The sequence below is a fragment of the Solanum pennellii genome, chromosome 3, assembly GCF_001406875.1.
Source record: "Solanum pennellii chromosome 3, SPENNV200".
In the NCBI taxonomy this organism is placed as follows: Eukaryota; Viridiplantae; Streptophyta; class Magnoliopsida; order Solanales; family Solanaceae; genus Solanum; species Solanum pennellii.
The window spans coordinates 8,038,180-8,047,353 of record NC_028639.1 but is presented as its reverse complement, the minus strand read 5'-3'; the positions used below and the strand labels follow the sequence as shown (position 1 = coordinate 8,047,353).

The window sequence follows — 9,174 nt, the reverse complement described above, 5'->3', positions numbered from 1 at the left end:
AAACTGAGGTTATGTAAAACCTCGGTTGGTCTTCTGTAGTTGTTGCTACAGATGTTGCGGTGCGGTAAAGATGTTGATGATGAAGAGATTTTTTTTGAGAATGTATTTTTTGGATGACTGGGTCAGTCTCCAAGTGGGAGAATTGTTAGGTAGTGGAGCCTGATTAATTTTAGGTTTTCCTATTTATTCTCTATTTTAGGTTTTCCTATTTATTCTCTATTTTAGGCTTTCCTATTTATTCTCTATTTTAGGTTTTCCTATTTATTCTCTGTAACCAAAAATACTCTGATTCGTGGAAGTTTACTCATGGGGTTTTACCACGAAAAATTGGGTTTTCTCTCTCTCTCTAGATTTCTCATCTCTTTCTCTTGAAAGCTCTTGTGTTCTTCATTCATCTAGTGTGTGTGCGTGAATTCGATCCTAATAATATCACATGGTATTGAACCCATCACCTCATTCTCGTTACTCGTTAACACACAATAAAGGAAAATACACAATTCTACGAGTTTTACAAGGTTTAGAAGATCACTTGCCTCAAATTCAAACAAAAATCATTCCAAGACTTGAGCCTTCTCTTTCCGAACTATGTCCAAAGTCACATAATCTAATTAAATCAAGTAATCACAATAAGATTCCAAAAACACAAACTCAAATCTTAAATTTTAAAAAAATGGATTAATCAACTCAAAAATGCAATTCCATAAATGAAGTTTGAATACGAAAAATGTTTAGTTGAAAACGTCAACAAAGACATTTGGAATCATTTTAGAAAGGGGTTAAAATCAGTTCACATTCACCATTTTAGTTTAGAACTCAAGTTCATGAGAAAAAAACCCTGAAGTTTTGTTCTTAAAATCCATAAATGATAAAAGAGAATTGAAGTTTTATGGTCACAAAGGCTTACCAAATGATTTAGCACGAGAAATAGTTTCAAAGTCGCCTACAACGATCTTCCTATAACACTTGGAAATTATAAAGTCAAGTTGAAAAAAGATGCCGATAATTTCACTAAAGTAGTGAACTATAAGTTTAATCTACAAAAAGTAGAATGTAGAAATCCCTACTGACTGTAGGAAGGAATCATAGAAATTGAGTTGAGTTGAGTTTTAGAAATTTCATGTTATTGAAGTTTGGCATATGACTTGGCATGATAAGTCGTATGGAGTTTGACGAGTCGTAGATGACTTTTGTAGAAAGAATTCAGAGATTAGATTTAATACCTCAAACCTACGGAAGGATTTGACGGGTCATTGTTTGTTATAAGGGTCATGGAAGGGGTCTTGTAGAAGGGATCCAGATGTAGTGAAATTTTGACTCGGAGTGGTGTTCTACGGAAGGGGTATGCAGACCATAGACTAGACGAAGAGCCATAGAAAGGTTATGTGGAAATTGGATGAATATTTGGGTTTTTGAAATTGGTTCTACGGTAACCAGTACAGGCCGTAGATAATTCTACGAACCGTGAGTCCAACCCTTTAGATTATTTTACAGTTATATATTAAGGGTATTAGAGTCTTTTTCTAGGCATTTTATACCAATAATATGTCATTTAACATTAATTATATGCCTTATAACTACCTTTCTATTCCTAAATTTACCCAAACCCTCTCAATCTCTCTGAAATCCCCAAATCACATCCAAGTTCATTCTCTCCAATTCTCTCTCAAGCTCAAGGAAGAAATCTAGGGTTCCAAGCTTCAAGTCTCCTCTTTCTTGCTTGCTAGACTTTGATAATGTTGGAATTCACCACTGGATTTATTCATCCATTAGATCCCAAAATATCTCCCAAGTTTGTAATTCAATTTCATCAAATTGATTAGGGTTTGATCTCAATTCTCCATAGGTCCTATTTAGTTATGATTCAATTGTTGATTTCAATCTTAATATGCATTATTTGATTCAGTTATATGTTTTGTAATTGATTTGATATGGACACATGCATTATTTATGATTTTGATTACTCAAAAGGTTCTCTTAAAAGAAATTATGCTCAAAGACTCCTCACGAACTCATTTAGAAATCAATGTTTTCTCTCATTTCAAATGTAAAACATTTACTCTTGGGAATTCTTAGTCCCCAAATATTCATTTTGAAAAATGAAACTCTACTCTCCTCACACGCATACTAAAGTGCTCAAGTCCAAAAATAAATTTTAAAAATTTGTAAAATACTTCTCACAATGACTCGAAGAACTCCCTCGAACATTGATCTTAAATCTATATTAAATTTGAAATGTGATTTCAAGAATTATGATTTGGAATGTAGGACCTCTCAATGATCAATGGAGTTTATATAGTTGATAATAAGAAATTAGTGAACACACAAATTAGTGAACATTGGCGTGACGCGGTGGGGAATTTATTTGTTTTGGTCCAAAAATAAATTTTGGGATAGTGAACTTCGTATTTCCTTCCCGACGCGGCGAGGGGGGAAATTTTCGGGGGACTGAATTTTTAAAAAGGGCCTTCACGACGCAGACCTGGGCGCGTATTTTTCCCAATTGTTTCTTCCTCTCTCAAACTCGACTCAACACATACCCACTTCAGTTCTATAATCCAATTTCACAAAATTTCAGAAATTTAGAATATTTTCAACGAAACCCACATAAAACTCAATAAAGAGACAACTGTCTCGCAAAAACTTCGCCTCAAGAATTTCAAGGACCTCAATTAACAATTAAGCTCAAGAAATTCTCAAGTCGTCAATAATCAACATCAAGAATGAATTCATGGGTAAAATTATACATGATTGGAGTGAGGACGAACAAATCCAACACTATTAAAGCTTACATACCTTGAGGGAACTAAGTTCTTGTCGATTTCTTCAAAATCTTAGAAGAATTTATTGAAACTTTTCTTTTCTCCTGAACTTTGCCCTATCTTTCTTGAACATTTTAGAATGAATCCCAATTGACTTGATCTGGTTAGTCCCCATAACTTAGGTGGGCAAAAGATTTTAGACTAGTGGGGTAAGGAAAAGACCGAAATATTCCTCCATAATACAGATGAATTTCCTTAGCTGGTAGGCAGGCTGAACCCAAACGAGCATATCTTCCTCATCTGAATTCGAAATTTAGCAAACTTAGTGGCGTTGGAAAGAGGAATCAATGATCGTTCATTTGATATCACATGGGCTACCTAACTCTTCATGTACAAAAAGTTAAGGTCGTTTGAAGTTTACCCAAAAAAAAGTCTAATTTGCACAAATCTCCATTTAGCTCTTTCCAATTTAGTTCTTTCTAAAATTAGCTCTTTCTAATAATAAAATGTAATCAATCCATTTTCATAAATAGTTATAATTATTTTAAAATTTAATAGAAAATAATACACTATATTGACAATTGACTCATACTTTCGAATTAATAAATGATGATTGAAAAAATTAGTCTGACCCGGTCTGTTAGCCCGATGAGCCAAACACGGAAGAGGCCCATCAGGTCCGAAAGAATTCGCTCACGGGTTGTGGTCCGGTTATTTTTCTTCCAGAATACTATTCAGATTGGTATGGTCTGACACATCAGTGGGGAACCCAATCCAGGCGACACATCAGCGGCGAACCCGGTCGATAAACCGATTTCATACAAGGTTAATGGGCTAGGCTAATGCGGCCCGACCCAGTAACAAGCTTGTGGAAGGTAAGAGTAGTATTATAATTTAATGATGGTACTTAATTCACTTTAAAATCGTTAAGGGGGTGCTTAAATGTCGTGTAATTAAAGAGCTAAAATAAGTTTACCAAGTTTTGATATTCTTTTTGTAGTGTTTTTGTTTGAGGATGAAAAAGTATCTCTTAATATAAGTTAAATTGATTACTTGTTATACCATTAAATTAGGAATAATAATCATCTTTTGCATGTGATTCTTAAAAATCACTTTATACTGAAAAAAACTTTTATTTTTGTTATATTGAAAAGATACTTGATCCAATAACTCACATCCCATACACAAGAGAGGAACATTAAAGAGAATGAAACGTTATGTACTCAATAGCGTAGTCAAATTTTTTGTTAATAATATTAAAAGTATAAAAGGTAAATAAAAGTTGCAGCTCACATATATTGTTAAAATTTAAATAGAAATAAAGAACTAAACAAAATAAATAGAGAAAGATAGCTATTTATAAGCCTTGAAATTAAAACTTGGGAACAAATCTTGCTATAATTCTGATATTTGAATAGCAATCCTGCAATAGTGTATAAGCCACATGGCATACACATTTATGTATAGCAATACAATGTTTATTTACTTTATCATAAGCATACAATATATAGTGCATATATAAATCAAACCATATTTCATAATTAAGTATATAATTTCACTATGCATTAATATGTTCTAACAATTGGTTTAATTTATTAAAACTTTATTAAAACTTGATAATAATCTTGACGCAATGGTGGTCTTTCAACAACTCAAATGATTGGTTGATTTCAGTCAACGGAATTTGGTGAGTTATAAGCTCATTTAGTTGAATCTCCTGCAAAAATGTAATAAAAAAAAAATTAGTCTACAGAGAACTTTTTTCTATTTTATGGACTTATAAATTAATTATATATTTGTACATGAATGTATTGTCATCTAAAGAAGCTTAATTTATATGTAATACAATATTAAAATATTTGGGTCTTAAAGTTAATTTCATTGGGTCAATTCAATTGAAAAGATATACTTCATGAAAAGGTACTACTCAATTGGGAAATAGAAATGATATAATTATATGGGCAGGGTTGAAATGATGGAACGATCTTATAGAGAAAGAAATTTATATGGATAGGGTCGGAATGAAGACACAATCCAACTGGAAAATAGAAATTATATAGGTAGGGTTGAATTGACGGGACAATCCTATTGAAAAAAGAAATTATATGGGTAGGTTCGGAATGATGGCACGACCCTATTCAAAAAGAGAAATTATATGGTTAAGATTGGAATGATGGCACGACTCCACACAAATTAGAAAGTAGTCACTAACAAGATGGCATAGTGTTATGATAATCGAATATGAAAAAGTAGTCACCGGAAATATATCACGATGCTACACAAATGGAATATGATAAAGTAATTAATAACCAAAAAGATATCACGGTGCCACACAAATCTGATATGATAAAGTAGTTATCAAAAGTTGAAATGGTGCTACACAAATCAAATATGAGAAAGTAGTCACCCAAAAATAACAAGGTATTACACAAGTCGGATATAAAAAGGTAACCTCCGGAAAGATGCACGGTGACGCAACTTTTACTTGCATAATTTTTTATCAAGCGAGCAACATATATATATGGGAATAGTCACCCATTAATAGTGAAAACTCTTTGATTCTCTACCAGCCTTTGATACCATATGAACAAGAGAAACACATTGATTTCTATATATTCTTTAGAAAATGAAGGAGAATATCACCTCATAAGTTACAAGAAAACTATACATGGTAAGTACTATTCATGGTAATATTTTATACTAATATTACATAATCAACTGTATATAGTAGGTAGATATTGTAGTTGATGATAATTAACTGGGTCAATTATCCCTTCAACGGAAAATTTCACTATTTATATATGATTAAAAATATTTTTTATGTATATATAATAGATATTGAAGTCCGTTCAACCTTTTAATGTGCTTACTTTTTTTAATATTTTAAAACTTCTTTAATGAAAATTTTGGCTCGGTCACTAAATGAGGTAAAAAAAATTGTACCTTATTTGCGCATCTATGAAGTATAGTAGGAAGATCGGAGTGAAGTCTTATTCCACCATAGATTGAACCTTTCAATGTTCTACCACATAATAAGGGAACTAAGTTGAATTCTCTATTAAGTCCATGTCCTGCACCAATTACAACAATTGTCCCAATTCCCTAATAGTAATTGAGATTAACAAGAAGAATATAATGTTAAGAAGTTTCTGTATATGTTTGTTTATCTGCTTTATCAACAAAATATATAAAAAAAATTACCAATTTTGAGGCTTCAATGGCTTCATTAAGCATAGATGGAATCCCAGTGCATTCGAAAACATAATCAACACCTAAGCTTTCAGTAACATCTTTTATCATCTCCCAAACTGATGTCCTGGATTCTTTAGGGTTAATGAAGTCCGTCATTCCAAAGACTTGTCCTTTTCCCCGTTTCGATTCATTTATATCAACACCAATTATTTTAGATGCCCCTTGACTTCGAGCTCCTTCAATCGCCTGCAAATATTTTTCATACATCATGAATTTATTTTATTAGTACCACTTTAAACGTCGAGCTAAGTCAAAATGTAGTACTCACTCCAAGTCCAACAGCACCAAGACCTAGTACAACAACAGTTGATCCCTTTTGAACATGAACTTCTCTCCATGTTGCTCCATAACCTGTTGTAAATCCACAACAAAGCAAGCTAGCATGTTGAAGAGGAATCCTGTGCGGATCAACCTTGATTACGTAGTTGACATTAATAACTGTATATTCCGACCAAGTAGCACATGGACATTCTTGTTGTGCCATCCAACATTACACCAGAAAGGGTCAAGGGATATTTGTGACATAAATTGGACTTTCCTGACTTGCAATTTGGGCATTCTCTGCATCCTCCCAAATAAAGTAGCATCACTGTATCTCCTTCTTTTAGATTTGTCACATTTTCTCCCACACTTTCTATCATTCTACAAAATAAATAAATTAAAAATCCATTCAATTAGTAAAATTATTATCATGTGATCAGGAAGTTTGGGGTTCGACCCGTGAAAATAGTCACTTAACTATGAATATCTTTAGGAAAGAAACAGAGAGAGAAGATTTTCGTACCCAACACCTTCATGTCCAAGAACTCGAGGAAATAAAGGCTGGAGAGGAAAGAAGAAAAACAAATTAAACAAACCGACGGATTAGAAAATTAAAGATGAGAAGAATGAAAGGGAAACATAGTAACACACAATGGGAAAGCCATTGGAAGCGATAATATCAGTGTGGCACAAACTGGCAAAGAGCATCTTAATTCGAACTTCATTTGATTTAGGTGGATCCACTTGTATCTCTTCGATCTTCATCATCTCCCCCTCCTTCCATTCTACTGCAGCTGCACGCACGACGCATATATAATGTTAAAGTAAATTAAAGAAAAAAAAATTAGCTTTTGATTCTTACTCACCTTTGCATGTGATGACCTTACGGTTGCTTGATTCCATAATAAGGTTACTGGACTCGTCGTCAACCGATGAAAGTAGCTTAGAAAGAAAGACAGTCTTTCAGTATATAAACTTCCTGAGATCCATGAATTCTTCCACTACAGATGTGTGAATAGCTAATATATTTGACGGTCACTTAACTAATATTACTTTTTTATAGAAAGTCACTTAACTATGAATATCCTTATCTATTAAGTTACTCAATATGATTTTGACTTTGTAGATAAAATATCCCAATTTAAAAATTAGACCCCGAGGCGGGTGTGATCAGATCTCGATTCAGAAGGTGACCCTGATTTTTGAAAGTTGAATCTTCAATCAGAAGTCAAGATGGGTATGACAATGGGTGTCGGGTCGAGCCCTTATTTGAAAGCTGAGTCCCAATTCAAATGTCGGGGTTGACTCTCGAATTGGTCGATCGTGTTTAAGTTCGGGTGTCGAGGTGAGAACTTAAGTCGAGACACAGAGCTGAATGGATTTTCATGTCAGAAACTATTTTTCTAAATAAAAATTGTACTCTCTAGCGAAAAATCAGAAGATATTTTTTGAAAGAAAAATGTTTTTCGAACACCAAGGAAACAATAAAAAGATTATTTAAGTCACCAAACAAACATGAAAATATAAAATAAAAATTATTGAGAATATCATTAACTAATAAATGTATGATATATCTAATAACTTTAGTTTTTCAATGAGATGATCGTACACTTTAACATGGTTATAGAGCAAGTAGCCCGAAATCGAATTTCACCAGCACCCAAATTTAAAAAAAAATTCCGTGTATGAAGCAAATTGACTATCGAAATTGGGAAATTTCGTTTCAATATTTTCTTCTTCCAATGTGGTACATATTGAAAATTGATGTGCTATCCAATCTAATAAAAAGAAAATTCACATGCATCTATCCTATCCTTACTATAAAAAAGTAAAGACATGACAATATGTATTTAGTGATATTTGAAATAGATGAAATAAAGCAGAACTTTGTATTATTACAATCAAGCAATCGTAAATTGCAAAGATAGTGACAATATATAGGTGGCAACTCTTTCAACCATGACAACTTTATAGTATTAATCATTAGGGCACGTGAAAGTACGGAAGAAGGTCGTTGAGGTAGAGTCCATAGGCAAACATCTTAGGATGTCTTTGCCCCGTTTCCGGTTCCTTTTGAAGACCCATAGTAGCCGCAAAGCGTAATTGACATAAACTATTGATGGAAGAAGCAGATTGTGCTCTAATATCAATTTGAATGTTGTCGTCTTAAATTAAAATATGTCAAATGTATTAAATATTTTTAATTTTGTTGTTTTAAACATGTTACATGAAAAGTTGAAATTAAGTATAGTCAACAAGGAAAAAGCCAGTTTTTTGTATAATGATTCAAAAAGGCAAGTAAAATCAAACAAATTGAAACAGAGAGTAAACTGGGATGAACTTGACTCTAAACCAATAACAACAATAACATACCAATGAAATCATATCGATACGTCAGGTCTGAAGATGATAGAATATATGCAGACCTTACGACTACCTGGTGAAGAGCTCAGCATGACTCTAATATATCATGTTAAGATAATGAACACTGAATCTAACTCAACCTCATTGGTGAGGAGAAGATCATCCTAAACCATATAAAGAGTTCAAACACTATACAACAAAAATAACTTTTAGCGTCATTAAATATTGACATTAATAAAGAGTGCTAAAGTTTTTACCGCCATTAATTAAGTGCCATTAGAACCGATGTCTTTAAATGCTTTAGGAACATATACGAAGAGTGCTAATAGCCTCTTAAAATATATATTTACCGGCAATTAAATAATTATTTTTGATGTAGTTAAATTTCGAAGACCACACACAAATGTGGAACCAAATAAGTTCACTAGTTGTACGTGAATAGTTGTGACCAGACAATCGATACTCCAAATTCTTGAATTTATATACTCAAAAACAAGAACCAAAGATTCATCAATTTCTCCCACAGCCAGCAATAATT

General features: G+C 32.8%; 1 long non-coding RNA gene and 1 pseudogene across 1 annotated transcript in view; one reads left to right on the top strand and one right to left on the bottom strand.

Moving 5' to 3' along the window:
• The window catches only part of LOC107013021, a 19,842-nt gene extending 16,014 nt beyond the window's left edge, over positions 1 to 3,828 (top strand). Inside the window, exon 4 of the long non-coding RNA XR_003577210.1 lies at positions 3,486 to 3,828. This is a non-coding gene — a long non-coding RNA (uncharacterized LOC107013021). The remainder of the gene's footprint in view (positions 1 to 3,485) is intronic.
• A 271-nt stretch (positions 3,829 to 4,099) lies between these two features.
• Positions 4,100 to 7,088, bottom strand: LOC107013020 (annotated as a pseudogene).
• Positions 7,089 to 9,174: the final 2,086 nt, after the last annotated feature.